The 21,109-nt window shown below is 43.3% G+C and overlaps 1 long non-coding RNA gene across 1 annotated transcript; it reads left to right on the top strand.

Annotated features, from left to right (window-relative positions):
• The first annotated feature begins 538 nt into the window (after nt 1–538).
• LOC117513275 lies at nt 539–19,130 on the top strand. Its single transcript, XR_004561531.1, has 3 exons — nt 539–617; nt 2,874–2,881; nt 19,120–19,130. It is a non-coding gene; the product is annotated as an uncharacterized LOC117513275 (long non-coding RNA).
• Nucleotides 19,131–21,109: the final 1,979 nt, after the last annotated feature.

The raw sequence follows: 21,109 nt of genomic DNA, 5'->3' as shown, positions 1-21,109 counted from the left end.
TATTGCATCCTTTGCCATGTTCCTGTAAACGAGTCTTGGGTTTTCTACAAATTGCCTATTTATCTGTTTTGCCTTTATTTTGTTGTCTTTGTTCCTGATTTGTGCAGCTAAAACTTTCATTAAGCCTTGATGTTCTGTCAGTCTCCCATCCAGTTGTTTATCTCCAACATTGTACTTCCTTTTGATGCGGTTGACTTTTTGGAGGAGGTTCCTTTTATGATTTTGGCCTCCCATAAATATTGTCATTTGGGAGATCTCTGCTCTTAGACAGCTGATTTTCTGCAGTAATGTCTTCTCCAATATGGCACAGTATTCTTCTATTTCTGGTACCTCTTTGCCCCAAATATGGGGGGTAATTTATTTGTATGTACCATGCTGCAATGCCGCACCATAAGTCACACAGTTTAACTCATTCAGTGTGGCTCCTTCTGGGACCAGTCTGGCCAATCTGAGATTAACTTCCTGTAATATACTTTTAAACAATTTATCCTCCTTCAGTTTGATCAGTTAAGGGTTGTCTTTCATGTCATTTCTCCATGTTTCATCAATCATGTTAGCCAGTTCCTTTTCTAATTCCCACTGCTCTGGGTCTGGGTGCATCTGTATATTGTTTTGTGGTTGTATAATGTTTTATCTGTTTGGAGTCTGTTGTGTGGGTTCTAATTCTATGTGAGGCCTGTGCTTAACAGAACAAACTGGCCACACAATGAACCTCACAGACTCAGCCCAAAAACCTCTCTCCAGCCAGGGAGTTCTGCTGGGCCAACATGAACAATTTCTGAGAGCTCTTTGTGAAAGTCGCCAAAACACGGCCACTCAGGTCATGGAATTGACTCATCACATTTCCACTCTCACCACTTGTGCTCGCTCAGTCTATGGCTTCAAACCCTGCTACAGAACATCATGCAAGTAATCCCAAACCGGTTTTGGGTGATTTGAATTTGTGTCTCAAATTTTTGCCACAGTGTGGCCAAATTTTTTTGCATTGCCCTAGGTCTTTTCTTCCGATTCTGCCAATATTCATTTTGTGTTGGGGTTGTTACGAGGTAGAGCATTAGCCTGGGCTGAGGTGATCAATACTAATGTTAACCTAAGTACTCTGACGTATTGTGATTTTGAGGATCGCTTCAAAGCGGTTTTTGATCACCCCAATCACAAGGGTAATGCTTCTAGTCAGCTGCTCAGTCTCCGGCAGGTACTAGGAGTTTTCACCAAGGGACTGAGTGAACAATTAAATGACAAATTAGTAGCTTATAATGAACCTCCTGATTTACACTCCCTTGTCACCTTAGCCATCAGGATGGACCACCTGCTCTGTGAGAGATGCCAGGAGAGGGCAGACAGCACCTCGAAACCATCCTTCCCACAATCTCATTCATCCTCCCAACCCCTGACCAATGTTGCTGCCCAGTCAGGCAACTTGGACCATCCCCCAGGTTGACCAATGGAAAAGGAGCCCATACAGCTAGGCCAAGCTTAGCTAACACCTGAGGAGCACCTCTGCAAGGTCCATGCTGGAGACTGCCTGTACTGTGATAAAGCCTGGTCACTTCACCTTAATCTGCCCTGTTCTCCTAAATGAAAGGGCTCATCAGTAAAAGTGAGGAGAGTGGTGCTTGGGACTCTGGCAAAGGTGGTTGCATCTCCTCCTCTCTCCTCTATCTCTGCTCCAACCTTCAAAGTCCCTACTTCACCAAACTATGAATTCTTCAAACTATATTTGGATTAACCATGGAATTGATCTGCTGGTCTCTGAACGCTATTGACACCAAGGAAATCAAGGCTGGGGGACCCTGCCTGCCCAGATGGAACCTACCCTGCAGGGTATGTTCTCGACGATGGGAGAAGTGGCACATTGCATGCTTGGTACCACTCTCTGTGGAGGATGTCAAAGACTTATTTACATATTTGGTTTTATTATGGGAGGGCTGGTGCTTATTGGTTTATGTGCTGCCCTGATATACCGGCTGCTACCAGACCCACGACCCCTCACCTGTCCATCATGATTAATGAGTTGTGCAAGGGGATACAGTCTCAGATTGCATTAACCCTTGAACTCAGATGTAAGTTGGAAAACATCTCGGAGCAAATGTGCGACTTGCAAAGGAAGAGGTCGGAGACCAAGGAATACTCATAAATTAGATTTGGTTGGTCAGAGGAGCTGTAAATGTGTTTCTCTGCTTAACCCTAAACATGGCAGGCTTATCAGCCTCCGAAGGTCAAAAACATCCCGCTGTTTTCCTCCAGAAGAATGTCTACAGCCTTGGTGAATCATTCGGCTGCCCCTCTTATCTTTCTGCCCTCCCCTTCACTCTGATGTTGTCAAGGCAACTCTAGACATTATGTACACACTGACAGAAACTGATACAAACTCATCTGACTGATACAAACTCATCTGACCTGCACACATGATGCATGCCCCCTCCCCACCCCTACCACCCCCTTTGCCTCCGCCCTACCTCTTCTCCCCCCTCCGGAGGCCACACGACTGTAGCTGCACCGGCCTTCACCTCCCCAAGCTGGCAGTGCGGCACGCTGCTGCAGCCACCTATACCCTCATTGCCTCAATTCGGACAACGAACTGTTTCAAAGTTTAGCGTACATAAACAATCAAATGTATATGTGTGGTTGTTTTAATTTTGATGTGTGCCATTGTTACGTTCAACTAGTAATAACTGTGGATTAATTATTGTATTTTGTCTGAGCTAATTGGGTATGAAGAATGAATTGCCATTTTAGGGATCAATAAAGTTGTTTGAATCTTGAATCTTGAGCGAGACAAACTATCAAACCAACCTCCACAAGATCCCATCTGAAAGTTCAGGCCTCACTTCGTGTTGGACGTATGGTGCTGCCTCTCTTAGCACTGATAGACTCAGGTGTGGAGGACAGTCTGTTGGATATGGGGCTAACCAAACACCTGGGCTGCCACCTGGAGCCTCTGGAGAAATGCATTTCTGCACTTGCATTGGATGGGAGGGCCTTCACTAAGGTGACTTACAGAACCTCACCCATAACTCTGATAATCTCAGGAAAACATCAATTGATAATGTTCAACATCATCTCTGCACCTCAGACTCCTCTAGTTTTGGAATCCTCCTGGCTCAAGCTGCACAACCCTCATATAGACAGGAATTTGGGTAAAATTATGGGATGGACAACATACTGTCATTCCCTATGTCTAACATCTGCTTTGCCTCCCTCAGATCAGGCCCTGTCGTCTTCAGACCCTCAACCCCGCTCACCTGATGGTTCCATGTTTCCACCTGCGTACCATGATATCTGTGAGGTATTCAGTAAAGATCAAACTATGTCCTTGCCACCTCATCGTTCCTATGATTGCATTGTCTTGGTCTGATAAGGAAGCAATGAAAAAATATATCTCAGACTCCCTGGCAGCAGGAATAATTCAGCCATCGTTCTCACCACGAGGGGCATATTTCTTTTTTTGTTGATAAAAAGGACAAGACTCTCCAACCCTGTTTTGACATTGGAAGCCTCAATATAAGTACCATTAAGAATAAATACCCACTTTCATTTCACTAATCAATTCAGCCTTCAAGCCACTTGTGGGGGCAAAAATATTCCCCACACTAGACCTGCGCAATGCCTATCACTTTGTGCGGATGAAGGTAGGTGATGAATGGAAATATGCCTTCAACACACCCCTTGGACATTTTGAATACTGATGCACACACTGATGAAGACGTAGTCGAAACGCGTCTGTGCTCCTGATCCTGTCGTCTTGCCGTGAGTCATTAAAACATTTATTAAGAAGGACACTTGAGTGTTGCTGGCTATATTTTTGTATTGACTGGGTTTCTGAGCCATGCACCTCCATTCCTGGTCCCTGTGAGTGCTCGTTTTTTTCACCATTTTGAATACCTGGCCATGCGCTTTGGACTCACCAATTCCCCCACAGTTTTTCAATCCTTCATTAATGATGCCCTTAGTGACTTTCTGAACAGGTTTGTTTCTGTCTGTTTGGATGTCATTCTTTTATTTTCTCAGTCAGAACAGGAACACATTCTCAATGTTCACTAGGTACTCAGACGGTTGCTGGAAAAGACTCTTTGTTAAGGCGGAGAAATGTGCTTTTCATGTAGACTCTATGTCTTTCCTGGGTTTCATTATCGAGAGTGGGAGGATTATGGCAGACCCTGAAATGATCATGGCTGTGAAGGAGTGGGCCATTCCTGAGACCCAGAAGGAACTGCAGTGCTTCCTGTTGTTTGTCACTTTCTACAGGTGCTGTATATGGAACTAAAGTAAGATTGGCTCACCTCTCACCAGACTCACTTCTGTAAATGTGGTGTTCTGTTGGTCTCTTGAGGCAGACAAGGCCTTTAACAAGGTTAAACAGTTCTTTACTTCTGCACCAGTTGTCATTCAGCTTGACCCCAGCAAACACTTCATAGTGGAAGTCAGTGCTTCTGACTCTGGGGTCGGGGGCTGTGTTATGACAGTATGTTGGTCCTGATAATAACCTGCACCCTTCCACTGTTTTCTCTCATCACCTGTCTCCCACAGAATGCAATTATGATGTTAGAAACTGGGAATTGCTGGCAGTTAAGGTGTCCCTGGAGGAGTGGGGGCACTGATTGGAGGAGGCAGATAAACCATTTGTTGTTTGGACACACCACAAAAATCTGTCTTACTGTTGTGCTGCTTTGGTGTTTGCTCTATTCTGCCCTCCCCCTCTTTCTGGTTCTCCAGGTGCCGTGTCATGGTGCTGATTTGCCAAACCTGTCTGCAATCATCACCACCTGTATTTAAGCCCTGGGGCCTCATGTACAAAGCCTGCATATGAACAAAAATGCATCGTACATTCTTCTCCATGCTAATGTTCAGATGTATGAAAAGTGAAATAACTGTGGAAATGTGCAATGTGCCACGCAAAATCATGACTGCCATATGCACATTTCTACAGCTATTGGTCCACTGCCGACATGTAGAGGTGATGCTGGGAAACTGTAGTGTGAAAACAAGAAGTCATCAGAGTGATGTACACACCAGAGAAACACTTATGAACAATTAACACACCCACTTGTTTGTAATTATATGGGTTGACATAAAAGGATGTGCAAAGTGATGCATAAAATTGCACCAACAATGGCTGTGTTAGTGTTGTTAGAGGACCTTCCAAATGGTGCAATCTGCGGTGAGCATTTATTCAGGGAATGTGAGGATTTACTTGCGACTGACGATATCTTGCTCATAAGCTGATTTCGATTACTAAGGCCACTGTCACTGGAGTTGCGTACATTACTTCAGACAGCCATAGAGCGCAATACAGCGAGGAGCCAAGGGTTGTCTGTGCCCAAACAGTTGTTGACCACACTACATTTCCTGGCGACAGTGGCGGGCAGATCAGTCAGGAGTGTGCCTGTCAATGCTGAGCCGTGCCATACCAGCTTTGTGGAACGCAATCATCCGAATGTCATCCGAGTACATCACATTCCAACATTAAAGCGCAATTTGCAGTGAGAGTCAGTTTCTGCCTAATGTAACTGGAGGTATTCACTGCGCACATATTGCTATAAAGGCACCATCACATGATGAATTTGTTTTGGTTAATATGAAACATTTTCATTCCATCAATGTTCAAATCATATGTGATGCGCAAATGCATCTAACTAACATTGTGGCTAGGTGGCCTGGTTCAGTGCATGACTCATTCATTCTGACTAACAGCGTGGTTGGGACAGACCAGTCTCATGCTTTTTTCATGCTCCAGTCATGAAATGAGGGACATTTCTGTGAAGCGGTTTATTTATTTTACTGTCTCTAACCGTAACCCCTTCTCCTAACCATAGCAGAGCACTTCCCCAAACCCTAACTATAACCCCCCAGACCCCCTCCCCCATGTCACCCCACATTTTATGCCCCCACCTGGCACATGTGAGAAGAGTAAATACTTTATCCTTGTAACTGTTCTGAAAGAAACCAGCACAGGCAAATTTGGACATGTGCACATTCAAATGTTTTTTGTTATTATTATTTATTTGATTCTTGGTGGGGAAACTGGAGCTTCTTAACAAGACCTCAATTTTCTCCCTATATTCAGTATTTGTCAATGAACGTGTGTGCACCTCATTCTCTTTAACTTTAGTGTGTGCACCCCACGTCCGCTTCATGATTTTTTTTTCCACTTGACAGGGTACCAAATAAAATATCCCTGCTTATCTCCACTTTCTTTATTTCACTTACTCCACTTCATCTGTTGCTCACACAGAGGGAAATCCCCAGGTCCCAGGGCCTATTTAAATACATTTGTATATTTAAATAGGTGCATGGAGAGGGAGGTGTTTGGTACTTTTGCATGTGTGCTCAATTCCATGTTCAGTGAAATGTACAAATTCACACAAAAACATACAAGTCAAATAGAAAAAAAGGTTTGTTTTTACTGTGAAAACCACAAACATGTTTAACAAATTATTTTTATGACTTAGAATGCAAATATAAATAGTAATTTTCAAAAAAAAAACATATGTACAAATGTAGCAAACAACAAAATTATATAAAATTTACATTAAAACTCAAACAATAAGATGCCAGACAAATTATTTGTGCCACTCAAAAAACAATTCCTGTCCAAAACAAAAGGAGGGGTGTCACTCCTCCCGTTATCCACCTGAAGGCAGTGTTTACACTTTTAGTCTGTCTTTGGTGGCTTTTTGGCTAGATCTCCGCAGCAGCCAACCCACGTGGGTTGATCATCAACTCATGTGTGTTGGCTGGTGTTCCTCTTGTTTTTTCCCTGCCTCTCCTGCAGCGAGATGGAGCTGAACAAGGAAGTGTCCCATTTGCTGCGTGCGTGTTTCTGCAAAAACGTGCACCAAAAAATGACCATAATATTCAGGAAAAAGCATGGCGTAAAATATTAATCATGATTCAAGTTATATTAGGCCAGTACTGTCTAAAGTATTCCAGAAAGGGCTGAGAGGGTGTAGGTTTTCCTTCCAGCCGCTGACTCCAGCAGGTGATTTCACTGATGAACATCACTTTGAGAAGGTGGGATGTGAGTTCATCAGTGAAATCACCTGCTGGAATCAGCAGATGCAAGGAAAACCTGCACTCTCTTGGCCGTTACTGGAAGATTTTGGACATCATTGTACTAGGCCTATCAACAGAATTTAAAAACTGGCATTTAGTTTGAACTCCGCACATTTAACACACATTTAAAGGGACACTCAAACTGTGGAAACTGTGGCACTTAATTCTGTCATGTGACTGAAGACACATCAGATGACTCCAGAGGGTTAATACAAAGTCATTGCAGCAGTGCCCAAAGATCCTCCAAAAACACATTGTCCCAAAGACAATTTGTCATCACCTTAGGTCATTGGTTAGAATCCATGTATCACAACTATACAGTTACAGACATGTAGCACCAGGACCCGAAACAATACATTATGCCAGAAAGAGATCAGTTAAAAGAAATCACTGAATTTCCAAAATAGCCATGGAATGATGTTTATGATATGTAAATGTTACATCAAAACTAGTGAAATCAGAATTTTTATTTATTTATTTATTTTTAATTGAAGCAAAGTCATTTAGAGAATACTGTTGCATATGAACTTGTGCTTGTGGACAAAAACTGCATCAGTCAATACAACAAAATCCTGTGTAAACATTCATACAGATCAGATTTAATTTGGATATAAACAAAATGATACAGCAGCACATAAATAGTGAGAGATAACAGGGCATCAGGTTCTGTCATAAATGTACATGGACATCAGGCAGACAGCAGCCTCCTAATCTTATACCCTGTCACTCTAGAGCAAGAACGTCATACAAATTGACATTCGATCATTTGTGCAATTTGTGCTGTATTCATACACTCATACAGCATTCCTACAGCAGTCAGCACATTTGTGTGTCACTCATGGTGGAAAACATACGGACAGCGGTTGAGTTGCAGATTTAATGCATTCTTACTGCTGTATGAATGGACATTTAAATGTCATTCATGGAATTCCACCTGCAGTCGAACTGAATCCACCCACTCATATACAGTTGTACGCAAATGTTTGGGCACTGCTGATGATTTCCATGATTTTCCTTTAAACATCATTGGTTGTTTGGATCAGCAATTTCAATTTAATATATCATATAGCAGACACACACAGTGATATGTGAGAAGTGAAATGAAGTTTATAGGATTTAAAGAAAGCGTGCAATAATTCTTTAAACAAAAGTAGGCAGGTGCATAGATTTGGCCACCGCAACAGAAAAAAAAAACCTCCTTCTGCAGAAATAACAGCCTCTAAACATTTCCTATAGCTTCCAATGAGAGCCTGGATTTTGGTTGAAGGTATTTTGGACAATTCCTCTATACAAAACATCTCCAGTGCAGTCAGGTTTGTTGGTTTCCGAGCATGGACAGCTGCTTAAAATCACACCACAGATTTTCAATAATACTCAGGTCTGAGGAATGAGATGGCCATTCCAGAACGTTGTACTTGTTCCTCTGCATGAATGCCTTAGGAGATTTTGAGCAGTGTTTAGGGTCGTTGTCTTGTTGAAAGATCCAGCCCCGGTGCAACTTCAAATTTGTCACTGATTCATGAACATTGTTCTCAAGAATCTGATGATATTGACTGGAATCCATGTGACCCTCAACTTTAACAAGATTCCCAGTACCTGCACTGGCCACACAGCCCCACAGCATGATGGAACCACCTCCAAATTTTACTGTAGGTAGCAAGTATTTTTCTTGGAATGCTGTGTTCTTTTTCAGCCATGCATAATGCCCCTTGTTATGTCCAAATAACTCAATTTTGATTTCATCAGTCCACAGCACCTTATTCCAAAATGAAGCTGGCTTGTACAAATGTGCTTCAGCATGCCTCAAGTGACTCTGTTTGTGGCGTGTACGCAAAAAAGGCTTCCTCTGCATTACAGCATCATATAGCATCTCTTTGTGCAAAGGTTGCTGTATAGCTGAATGATGCACAGAGACACTATCTGCAGCAAGATCATGTTGTAGGTCTTTGGAGCAGGTCTGTGGCTTGACTATGACTCGTCTCACCATCCATTGTTTCAGCTTATCTGAGATTTTTCTTGGCCTGCCACTTCAGGCATTAACCAGCACTGTGCCTGTGGTCTTCCATTTCCTCACTATGTTCCTCACAGTGGAAACTGACAGCTGAAATCTCTGAGACAGCTTTTTGTATCCTTCCCTAAATCATGATGTTGAACAATCTTTGTTTCCAGGTCATTTGAGAGTTGTTTAGAAGGTCCCATGTTGCCAATCATTAGAAGAGATACAAACAGGGGAAGCATTTGCAAATGGCCACCTTAAATACCGTTTGTCATGACTGGATTTACCTGTGTAAGGAGGTCAAGGGTCAATGAGCTCACCAAACCAATATTGTGTTCCAGTAATTTGTGCTAAATGTATTCAAATCAATAAAATGACAAGGGTGCCCAAATTTATGCACCTGCCAAATTTTGTTTAAATAATTATTGCACACTTTCTGTAATTACTAGAAAGTTCATTTCACTTCTCAAATATCAGTGTGTTCATCTGCTATATGATATATCCATCCATCCATCCATCCATTTTCTTCCGCTTTATCCGGAGTTGGGTCGCGGGGGCAGCAGCTCAAGCAAAGCCGCCCAGACCTCCCGATCCACACACACCTTCCCCAGCCCCTCCGGGGGAACCCCAAGGCGTTTCCAAGCCAGCCGAGAGATGTAGTCCCTCCAGCATGTCCTGGGTCTTCCCCGGGGCCTCCTCCCAGTGGGACATGCCTGGAACACCTCTCCAGCGAGGCGTCCAGGGGGCATCCGGAAAAGATGCCCGAGCCATCTCAACTGACTCCTTTTGATGTGGAGGAGCAGCGGCTCGACTCTGAGCTCCTCCCGAGTGACCGAGCTCCTCACCCTATCTCTAAGGGAGCACCCAGCCACCCCTCTGGCTGCCACCTTATCGTGGTGGGGGAGTTTGCATACCCAGATGATCCTAGGAGCTATGTTGTCGGGGGCTTTGTGCTCCCTGTAGGATCTCCCAAGGCAAACAGGTCCTAGGTGACGGGTCAGACTAAGAGCAGTTCAGAACCTCCATGGCCAGTAAAAGATCAAGGACAGAGACATCGCCCAGTATGGCGGAGCCGGGGTCCCACCCTGGAGCCAGGCCTGGGGTTGGGGCTTGCGCGCGAGCGCCTGGTGGTCGGGCCTTAGCCCATGGGGCCTGGCCGGGCTCAGCCCGAAAGAGTGATGTGGGCCCGCCCTCCTGTGGGTTCACCACCTGCAGAGGGGGCCATGGGGGTCGGGTGCAGAGAGGACTGGGTGGTGGTCTAGGGCGGGTGGCCCGGTGGCCCAGTCCGTGCTCACAGCCCCTGGCTGTTGGGACTTGGAATATCACCTATATGATATATTTAACTAAAATTTCTGATCCAGACAACCTATGATTTTTAAAGGAAAATCATGAAAATTATCAGTAGTGCCCAAACTTTTGCATACAACTGCAGGTGGTTGTGAATACTCTCAAATATGTTTCACATGGCTGTTCTGAAATGTGTGCCCCCTCATGGTAAGAGGATATACACCACAGCTGATTTTTGTCTCTATGCATTTTATTCACATTGTTTTTAGGGTAAGGAGTCAGTAAACATGAATAAAAAATCATTTTGCAGATGATAAAATACTGGTGCATCTCAAAACATTAGAATGTCGTGACAAAGTTTGATAGTTTTTGTGAGGTATTTCAGAGTGAGAAGTTTATATATTTTAGTTTCAGCACAGAAACCAAAATGCAGCCCGTCTGCTCTGTGTAAGCCTCATCCTGTCAGATCTCAGAAGCTAAGCAGTGCAGCATCTGGTTAGTACTTGGATGGGAGACCTGTGTGTGTGTTTCTCTAGGTGAAACTGGAGTTGTGTCAGGAAGGACATACGGCGTAAAACGTGTGCCAATTAGCAGTACGGATCTGGCTGTATCTGCTGTGGCGACCCTGGCCCGAGATGGGGGCAGCCGAAATGACAACACACACACATAGAAACTAAAATGTTTCAGTCATTTTTTTTTATTTTAATTTTGATAATTACAGTCTACAGCTAAAAAAAACAAAAAAAAAAAACAGAAAATGCACATCTCAAACACTTAGAATATTTCAGAAAATCAGTTGTATCATATATGTAAAATACAGAAATGTCTAATTTCTGAAAAGCATGTTCATTTATGCACTCAGTACTTGATTTCAGCTCCATTTCAATGAATTCCTGCTTCACTGCGGTGTGGCATGGAGTTGAGCCTGTGGCATTGCTGAGGCCTTCTGGACATCCAGGTTGCTTTGATAGCAGCCTTTGGGTCATCTGGATTGTTGAATCTGGTGTCTCGAATCTTTCTCTTGACAATACCCCATACAAAATCTATGAAGGATTGCCTATGGGGACAATCAAGTACAGTAACACCTGTTACGGTTTTGTTCTAATAACAAACGCAGAGTTGCAGACAGAAACCACGAGAAGTGTGTGCGATCAAAACCCAGAGTGATTTATTGGCAGAGTCTAAAGCAAACAATTCATAACATACAAAAACAAAATACAAGCGTTAATCCCAGGAGGCTGCAACAAATAACGAAAAAACAGCAGAGCATGCGAATACAAAGCAATAAAAGAGCAGGTGATGGAGGATGACACGTGGAGGAAAAACATGCACTCACGGAGTGCGTGGAGAGCCAACAACGAAGAATGAACCCGTAACCAAAAACTGACAGGTGACAACTTAAATACCAAATGACCTAAATGATTACAGGTGAGGAGAATCAGCAAGAACAAACGGAAATGAACAAACACGAAGTGACTGAATCTAATGCAGACTAGACGGTGCCAAACAGTGCAACTGATTACAAGAGGTGAGTGACATGAACATAAAATAAACAACCATCAAAAAATGAAGGAAAACTCATAAACACAACATAGAACCCAGGTGTTAATAAAGTGCAAAAATGGAGAAACTGACATAATAAATAATATTAAATGAAATCATAAACTCCCAAGCAAAGAAAGAACTCAGGAACAAATAAAGTGTGAGGGTAAAGGACTAAACATAAATAATGTGAAAAGAACAAAAACTTTAAGAACTAAAAATGACCAATACTCAGAGTTAAAGCAAAGTGGAACCACACTAACAGGTGAGGATCAAGGGTTGGGACAAGGGGGCCCAGACCACCCACAAGAAACAACATGAACAGGAAACTTATACAGAAAAACACCACTACATAAACTCCAAAATAAACTTAAATGTGTACAAACGGGGAGCAAATCCCAACAATCACCATTGTAACAGTATATCTTCCCCACTGAGCAAATTCCAACAGCACCCCCACCCCAAGCGACGGCTCCGACGGCCCACAAAGACCCCCCCTTAACAAAAACCGTGACCAAAAAACACAGGGGGAACAAAAAACAGACACCAAAAGCAAAACCGGAGAGAGGGAGGAGGGGGCAGGAAGGCAGGGACCACCACCAAACAAACCTGGAATACCAACAGGACATGCAAAGGATGGTACAGAACTCAAAAAATGGCCCAAGGGCCTGCAGTTCCCTGACCAACCGGAGGTGAAGGCAGGAGCTGGAGCCAAACCATGCACACGGGCAAGAGACAGAGCCAGAGGCGAAGAGCGACCATAGTACCAGCGAGTGTCACAAGCAGGGTCAGGTGGGCGGCCACACGGTTGGCAGGAGTCCACTGCCTCTTTAGGAGGGCGACCAGGCTGCTGGCAAGAGTTCATCAGGACAACCGGAGCATTGCAGGCAGGCGCCCCGAAGTCTGCCCCCACCTCTGCCGGCTTCTCAAACGACACCCTGGGAACCGCCACAGGCGGACTGCCGGATGACGCACTGCCGGACAGCGCACTGGAAACAACCTTGGCCGTGGGCCGACTGCCGGAGGGCACACTGGGAACCACCTCGGCCGTGGGTGGACTGCTGGACGGCACACTGGGAACCACCGCAGGCGGACTGCTGGGTGGCGCGCTCGGAACCACCTCGGCCGGACTGCCGGACGGCGCACTTGGAACCACTTCAGCCACGGGCAGACTGCCGGATGGCGCACTCAGAACCACCTCGGCCGTGGGCGGACTGCCAGACGGCACACTCGGAACCCTCTCGGCCGCGGGCGGACTGCCTTACGACCCTCTTGGAACCACCTCGGCCGCAAGCAGACTGCCGGACGGCGCACTCGGAACAACCTCGGCCGTGGACGGACTGCCGGACGGTGCGCTTGGAACCACCTCGGGCGGACTGTCGGACGGTGCACTCGGAACCACCTCGGCCGCGGGCGAACTGCCGGACGGCGCACTCGGAACCACCTTGACCGCGGGCGTACTGCCGGATGGCGCACTGAGGTGCCAAAGTTGACCCAGGTGAAAGACCAGCCGGACAACAGAGGCCCAAAACAACAACAGGAGTGTTGTCACCAGGCCCACAGGTGCACCCACAACCAACTGTGTTAACCCGAATGGCTCCTCAGAGACATCCATGTCATCTGGACCAGGGGCGGACGGCTCCATTGGAGCACAGACACCCCTGAGCATGAAGCCGCTTGATTTCTCGGGGCTCCTGCCCCTCTCGGGTGCTGGATCTGATGAGTCCGCGTCTGCTGACTCCCCAGGACCACTGAAGTGGTAGGTCTGAGGCACAACCGGCCCTTCACCAACCATTCAGGGCTCCATCGTGGCAGTGGACTGCTCCATTGGAACCTCTCCGTCAGGCTGTAGAAGTCCAGAACCGTTCCCCGACCTGCAAAACACTGCAGAGGAGGTGCGTCGCCTTGCGACTACCCCCAAACTGGAACCAAAGGCAACAGATAACTCACTAACTGCTCTCAATTCAGACCAAGATGGTGATCTTGGGTCAGGAGCAGCAGCCCTGACAGAAGACGGCTGATGGTCCTTCTTGCTGGATTTGGGCCGGCGTTTCTTTCTTTTCTTTGAAATGCAACCCCCACCAGATGAGACCTGAAGTGTGGGTGGCAGGGGCAGAGCAGCTGGTGACTGGGGTACCGACCTGGTTACCAACGGGAAAATGTGACTCACCGGCTGTGGCAAACAAAGCACTGAGTCAAGGTGCTGTGGAGGTGAGATAATTGGGTCTGTGTCTGTGGTACGGAGAGCGGGTGAGAAGTGTGGATGAGATGTCTGGTGTATGTTGTTGCATGTGTATGGGAGTTGTGTGGATTATGTTAGTCTGTGGAGACTGATGGTGCATATGTTTGTCAAACTGAGTGTCTGTCGGTAAGGGGGGCACTAAATAGGAAGGGAAAACAAGGGAGGACGGATTTGGGGCCAATGAGGAAGTCAGACGTGGCGTGGACCTCCCAGCTACTATGGAGGTGTTAACACAAAAGTCAGTGGAATCCTGTGGATCCGGAGAATACAAAAAGTCCATGGGGTTGTCAATGTATGGGGGAACTCGTCTTTGTATGAAAAGAGATCTAATACGATTGAGGTCTGGATAAGCAGCCAGAAGTCCAGGTTCGGCATGCGTGAGATTATCTACTGAATCGAAGATTGAATCTTGTTCAGTCCGATCAGTGCTGTCTACATAATCTAAATAAAGATCCCGAATATGAAAAAAACCCTCTGCCGTGTTACGGAGGTCCAGGACTTCAGAGTCCTCCTCAGACTCCAAGAAATGATCCCCTTCCTGGTCAGAAAGAAACCCATCCTCTGATTCAGAGCAGTCATAATCAATTTGAGGAGGAGCAGCCCCTACTGGCTGGTGGGATTCCGGGATCCACACCCAATCTGGAAGCCTCTCTGCCTCAAACAAATCATCCAACTCATATAATTCTGGAAACTGTTCAAAAATCCAGTGATTTTCCTCCACTAAATCCCACGCTTGATCCAAAAATCCATACTGCCAACCCGGTGTATTACTGTGGTGAAAGCTGTCAAACAGCTGAATTAACTGAGAAAAAATGAATTGGATTGATTTCCAGTCTGAGCTAGTGGGCGTGTTTTGCTCCGCAACACACTGGCTGTCCCAGGAGCCGTGTCTGACAGGCTGACTACAGCCGACTTCCAAGTCTGGTTTTAAATGATTAAGTTCATGTGACCAAAAGTACTGTTCAGGATCCCCTGCCCATTCGGGAAGTCTGTCCTGGGCAAAAAGCCTCTCCAAAGAAAATAATTCTGGGAAGAAATCAAAAGCCCAAGCATTTCTGTCCAACAAATCCCACGTTTGAGCCAAAAAATCCTCCTTCTTTCTCGGATGATAGCAACAGCGAAAACAATTAAATAATAATCTGAACTGTTCGCCGAAGGCTTTGAACGCTACAACGTCGGATATCCATCTGCTGGGTCCATATGATCTGGCGGGTGCATTTCTATTACGGTTTTCTTCTAATAACGAACCCAGAGTTGCAGACAGAAACCACGAGAAGCGTGTGCGATCAAAACCCAGAGCGATTTATTGGCAGAGCCAAAAGCAAACAATTCATAACATACAAAAACAAAATACAAGCGTTAATCCCAGGAGGCTGCAACAAATAACGAAAAACAGCAGAGCGTGCGACTACAAATCAATAAAAGAGCAGGTGAGGTGGATGAAGCGCGGAGGAAAAACGTACTCATGTGTGGAGAGCCAACAACGAAGAATGAACCCGCAACCAAAAACTGACAGGTGACAACTTAAATACCAAATGACCTAAATGATTACAGGTGAGGAGAATCAGCAAGAAGAAACGGAAATGAACAAACACGAGGTGACTGAATCTAATGCAGACTAGACGGTGCCAGACAGCGCAACTGATTACAAGAGGTGAGTGACATAAACATAAAATAAGCAACCATCAAAAAATGAAGGAAAACTCATAAACACAACATAGAACTCAGGTGTTAATAAAGTGCAAAAATGGAGAAACTGACATAATAAATAATATTAAATGAAATCATAAACTCCCAAACAAAGAAAGAACTCAGGAGCAAATAAAGTTTGAGGGTAAAGGACTAAACATAAATAATGTGAAAAAGAACAAAAACTTTAACAAGTAAAAATGACCAATACTCAGAGTTAAAGCAAAGTGGAACCAGACTAACAGGTGAGGATCAAGGGGTGGGACAAGGGGGCCCAGACCACCCACAAGAAACAACATGAACAGGAAACTTATACAGAAAAACACCACTACATAAACTCCAAAATAAACTTAAATGTGCACAAACAGGGAGCAAATCCCAACAAACACCATTGTAACAGTAAATCTTCCCCCCTGGATAACTTCCCCCCGGGTGAAAGATATCCTAGGATATCTTCCCTCCCGGGTATCTGGGGGGAAGATATACTGTTACACCATGATCAGCAAATGAGTTACTGGTAATTTTTGGCACTGTGGGCAGGTGCCAAGTCCTGGTGGAAAAGGAAATTCGCATCCCCATAAGAGTTGTAAACAGATAGAAACACTAAGTGTTCTAAAATGTCCTGGTAGATGGCTAGGTTGACATTGAACGTGATAAAACACAGTGGACCAACACCAACAGATGACATTGCGCTAAATCATAGCTGACTTCATAAAACTTCATATTGGTCTTCAAGCAGCTAGATTATGTGCCTCTCCACTTCTCCAGACTCTGGAACCTTTATTTCCAAATGAAAGGCTACATTTACTTTCATCTGAGAAGAGGAGTTTGGACTGCTGAACAACAGTCTACAGGAGTGTTGCTTTTTCTCCTTAGCCCAGCTAAGGCATTTCTGATGTTGTCTCTGGTTCAGGACTGGCTTGGCACCAAGAATATAATACATGTAGCCCATTTCCTGTACACATCTGTGCTTGTAGGATCTTGATGCCCTGACTCCAGCCTCAGTCCACTCCTTCTGAAGCTCCCAGAAGTTCTTAAATCACCTTTGCTTGACAATCTTCTCAACACTGCAGTCATCCATGTTGCCTGTGCATCATTTCTGACCACACCATTTCCCTCCAGTCAACTTTCCATGACTATGATTTGATCCAGAACTCTGTGAACAGCCAGAGCTTTCAGCAATGATCTTCTGTGGCTTAGCCTCCCTGTGGATGGTGTTTGTGAGTGTCATCAGCAGTCTTCCTCATTATTGTGTTTGTGTGTTCTGAACCAGATGGAGAGATTCATGCTATTCACACTGAATAAACAGTAACTTAAAAAAAAAAAATATTCTAATGTTTTTGAGAAATGCATTTCCATTTTTTGAGCAGGAAGCTGTAATTATCAAAATTGAAATTAAGAATTGAGTGAAATATTTTAGTTTCTATGTACTGAAACTAGAATATGTAAAAAAAAAAATATTCACTCTCTGAAACACCTGACAAAAAAATATAGAACTTTTTCCATGATATTCTAATTTTTTGAGATGCACCTGTATGTTTTCAGTAGGTTGGTGTTGGTGTAGTATAATAACTAAGATTACTCTTGATAGCACATTCACATTATAAATTTTAACAGTCATTAGTCGGCTGTCTTGGAAATCATTCCCACTCAACCTACCCAAGCCTGTGAATTTCCAACAAATTAAAGCTGGTTTCTCACCTACAAGTAGTGTCAGCACTTGCCAAAAATCAAAATCAGCATGGTTGTATATATATTCAAGCATTGTATAGTGTCATGCAGCCACATGTTTCCCAATATATCACATAACAGCACATAATACATATTCTGATGCTTTGGAGATCAGATTGAGTTTATTCTTGACAATGAACTCAGAAGCATTCACTACAGCACATTAGGATTACTTCCATTTCACATAGCATGCCAACCCTGCCAACATCAACAGTCATTTCCCTAACGTGTTCATTTTAGCACAATAAATGCAGGTGTGCATGCACAAAAAAATGCTGTACACACTCTCCAATAAGGAAATGACATGAGCCCATAACAGCATTCACCGTATGGCAAGAAAATAAATCATCTTGCACTTGAATATCAGCACATCAGAGCAAAGCCCTGTGGTTATTGTAATTACAAAGTGCAATAAATCAAAATAGAAGTGGGATGTGTTTGCTGTGGCTTTTCTCTGTCTCAGCTGAATGTTTTCAAAAGATCGTGTTGCTGAGACAGCTCTTCTTGAGACAACAAACCCTGGAGAATTGCACAAGTCTCAGCAAATATGGAAAATTGACATCAGGGGTAATGAAGTGACTGAAATAGGACTACAGGCTGTCGTATGATGTCATAAATTACTGCTTCCTACTGATTTGGTTTTAGTGGAGTGATTATTGTGCTTTTTATTTTCTTGTCACATAGGTCTTTAGCTCCTCAACAAATGTTCGCACCATATTCCTTATGATTAGCAAGGTAAGCATAGGATTACTGAAGTCAACCAGTCAATAAGTCAGTCATCGGGTGTGGAAAATTTCAATGGAAAACCATAATATGTGGGTACACTAAAACTGAGTTGAGGAGGAACCATGTAGGAGAAAGCGCCATGAGACAGCTGTTGCTTGCTTCACATTGTTGTGTGTATTATCAGTTGCAAGTGTATAGCAATACTTGACTTCAGGGCAATGTTTGCTACAGAACAATTTGCAATGACATCATAAGGGTGTGGTGATCACTATACCCTTCACTGTTACATAGAGCTTATAGACAAAAAGTGGCAAGCATACCAACAGGCTGACCAATAGTACACAAATAATGAATGTTTATGAGTTCAATGGCACAAATATTTCATGAGGTGAAAGATGGAACATGCCATTCAACAAAGCAAAGCCGAGTTGAATGGTATGTTCCATCTTTCACCAAATATTAAATATTCGTTCCATTGAAAGAATGAAAAAAAAAACATTCATTATTTGTTTTATATAACAGCAAAAATAGATCCTTGCCATTTGATACTTAATTAATTTATAATCAAGAGAAAAGGGACTTACATTTTGGTGTTTGTAACTGGTGCTTTAACTTCAACAGTCCAAAACAAGCTTTAAATATGAGCCCAAAATTGTTCAGTCAACCTGCATGAAACAGTCCTGACAATGTAGTCCATGATGCCATTGTTGTGCCAAATTCAGAACACACTGCCGTTTGCTTTCCTCACTCCAGAGAAAAAACATGTCAGAAATTTGTCCAAATTTCATCCTAACTTTATCCTCTTCATACCTAAGGGCCCCTTCACACAGTATGAAAAAGTACAAATCAGGGTGAATCACTGTGGAACAGCTCGTATGAGAGAACCATGAAAACATGGAGCTGACAGGCAAGCGTGAATGATCCTGCTGCAACGGTTTCATGCATGCAATGGTATCGTGCACAAGTATGCACGAAACCACTGCAGTGGCACCACAGTGCCAGCAGCTGGAGCATGTGTAACCACATCATGCAGCTGCTGTGGAAAAAAAAATAAATAAATAAAATATATATATATATATATATATATATATATATATATGCCACCCACGGGATTCGAACCTGCAATTTACAATGGCTCTGATTACCAGATGGAAAATTTTACACTGCGCTACAATCACAGTCTTATAACAGGAGCGTGAAATGGCTAAAATCAACAAAGAGATAAACAGATTTTTTTTTTAAAAGAGAAAAAAACCGCCGTGATAACTGACCAAACAGCATTTGTTACTGTATATTTCTGCTGCTCCATGACTGAAAGTGGCATATTTGTTCCACTGTTGGCTTGTCATATCCAGTCTTGCGGGGCGCCACATACAGGACATGTGTCTCCTGTCTAGGGTTGGGTATCGTGAACCGGTTCTTTTCGAGTATCGTTAAGAAATGAATCAATCCACCAATATCAATAGCGTTTTTGCTTAACAATTCCCTTATCAGTCCTTCAGAGCAGCCGTTGTTTTTGAGTGTGTTTGTCAGGAAAATGATCATTCCTCTATGTTGATTACAGACCCTGCAGCGGCTCTGTAATCAACCATTTGCAGCGCGACTCCAGTTTGAAGCATGAATCAATGAAGCAATGCTTCGATCCACTGGCTCGATGGTTCTTTGATTCGCTGCTCTTCAGAAGTGGTAAGGCCGCTTCTTAACCCCTCTCAAAGCCATTAAAATATCATGAGTCACTTTTGTGTGTATTAAAGTCACTAACTGAGACTCTTGTTTTGTTGTAGTCAAGAAACGAGAATCGTCCTCTGTTCCATTGGCACAGCTCCAAACGCTGCGTGGCTCTCTGCTGAGACAGAGTCTGGTCTGAATTAATAACCTCAAAATGAATTGTCGCTTTAAATAAAATGACACCTCTTACAAATGTTGCAATACAGACAAGAAACTACAACTGACTAAAACCTTTTTTTCCTCGCAAAATGAGACATTGCACATTTGTGCAGCGCAGCCAGCTGCAAGAGCTCAGCTCAGATGCATGGAAAGACATTCGTGCCAATAATGTCTGAAAGGAAATGCTTTTGACAAAAACTACAGATTTTATTTCTGTTTATGTCCAGAGATCAAGGATCCACCATGTAGAGTTTATTATGTCCAGAGTTTAAGGATCCAGTAACCAATTTCATATTTATTTACTTTAAGACTCAATAAAATATTGTAAATTTCAGTTTAATCAGCTTATAAAGCACCAAATCACAACAAAAGCTGTCTCAAAGTGCCTCACACAGAACAGTTCACCATAAAAAATTAAAATAAATAAATAAAAATAAAAAAATTCAAATACATAATTAAAAACAGAAGTAAAAGAATAAAGCAAATAACAAAATAAAAACTATTCATAAGAAAGACTAAAAATAGGTTTTAAGTCTTGACTTAAAAATGTTCAATGTTAAAAATAATTAACAATTTAGGGTTTAATACTTATTATTTAATTATTACTTGGGGCACCACCTATTTGTAGCATAGGTACTTTAATTTAAGCATTCATTAATTTATCAGTCTCTAATTAATTAATTAGTCTCAATTTAATTAAATCAGTCTCTGATCTGAAAGTCTGAATTCACAATACAACTGACCACAGGTTTCCTTCTGAACACAAAATGAACCACAGCAGAAATATTTACAATTTATTTACAAGTATTGAACAGTTTACTGACATTTTGTGGACAGTGATTACATAAGTTCATTCATGGAAACAATTTTCTTACTCACTCATGAGACATTGAAAGAGACAGAGAGATAAAGCTTCAAGACTTTAAGTGAATAAATCTGATTATAATTTAGAG

The sequence above is a fragment of the Thalassophryne amazonica genome, chromosome 7, assembly GCF_902500255.1.
Source record: "Thalassophryne amazonica chromosome 7, fThaAma1.1, whole genome shotgun sequence".
Taxonomy (NCBI): Eukaryota; Metazoa; Chordata; class Actinopteri; order Batrachoidiformes; family Batrachoididae; genus Thalassophryne; species Thalassophryne amazonica.
Note: the sequence above shows the minus strand (reverse complement) of the source record. Positions and strands in the feature narration are given on the sequence as shown.